This window comes from Penaeus monodon, chromosome 19 (assembly GCF_015228065.2).
Source record: "Penaeus monodon isolate SGIC_2016 chromosome 19, NSTDA_Pmon_1, whole genome shotgun sequence".
Taxonomy (NCBI): domain Eukaryota; kingdom Metazoa; phylum Arthropoda; class Malacostraca; order Decapoda; family Penaeidae; genus Penaeus; species Penaeus monodon.
Genome location: NC_051404.1, coordinates 6,817,720 through 6,817,958, shown reverse-complemented (window position 1 = coordinate 6,817,958; position 239 = coordinate 6,817,720). Strand labels below are relative to the sequence as shown.

At 36.8% G+C, this 239-nt stretch overlaps 1 protein-coding gene across 1 annotated transcript in view; it reads left to right on the top strand.

Moving 5' to 3' along the window:
• LOC119585322 (xaa-Pro aminopeptidase 1-like) overlaps window positions 1–239 on the top strand; it is a 14,737-nt gene that overhangs the window by 5,180 nt on the left and 9,318 nt on the right. The gene's annotated exons all lie outside the window — the stretch shown is intronic.

Genomic DNA, 239 nt, shown 5'->3' with positions numbered 1-239 from the left:
ACCAACAATTTAACCATAATTCGAGAGTTTAGTTCAGAGGAGGACATTGCATCCAAATGAACGCTACCTTCACTTTGTCATTTCAAATGCTGCTTCGTGAACAAACAATACATCCACTTAGGTATAACAACACATCGCCCCAATGAATCATGAAGAAAGGAAAAGAGAACAAGAATAGAACATGGAATTTCTTCATTATTTCGTACACTAAACCTCTTATTCCCAAGACTCACTTCATC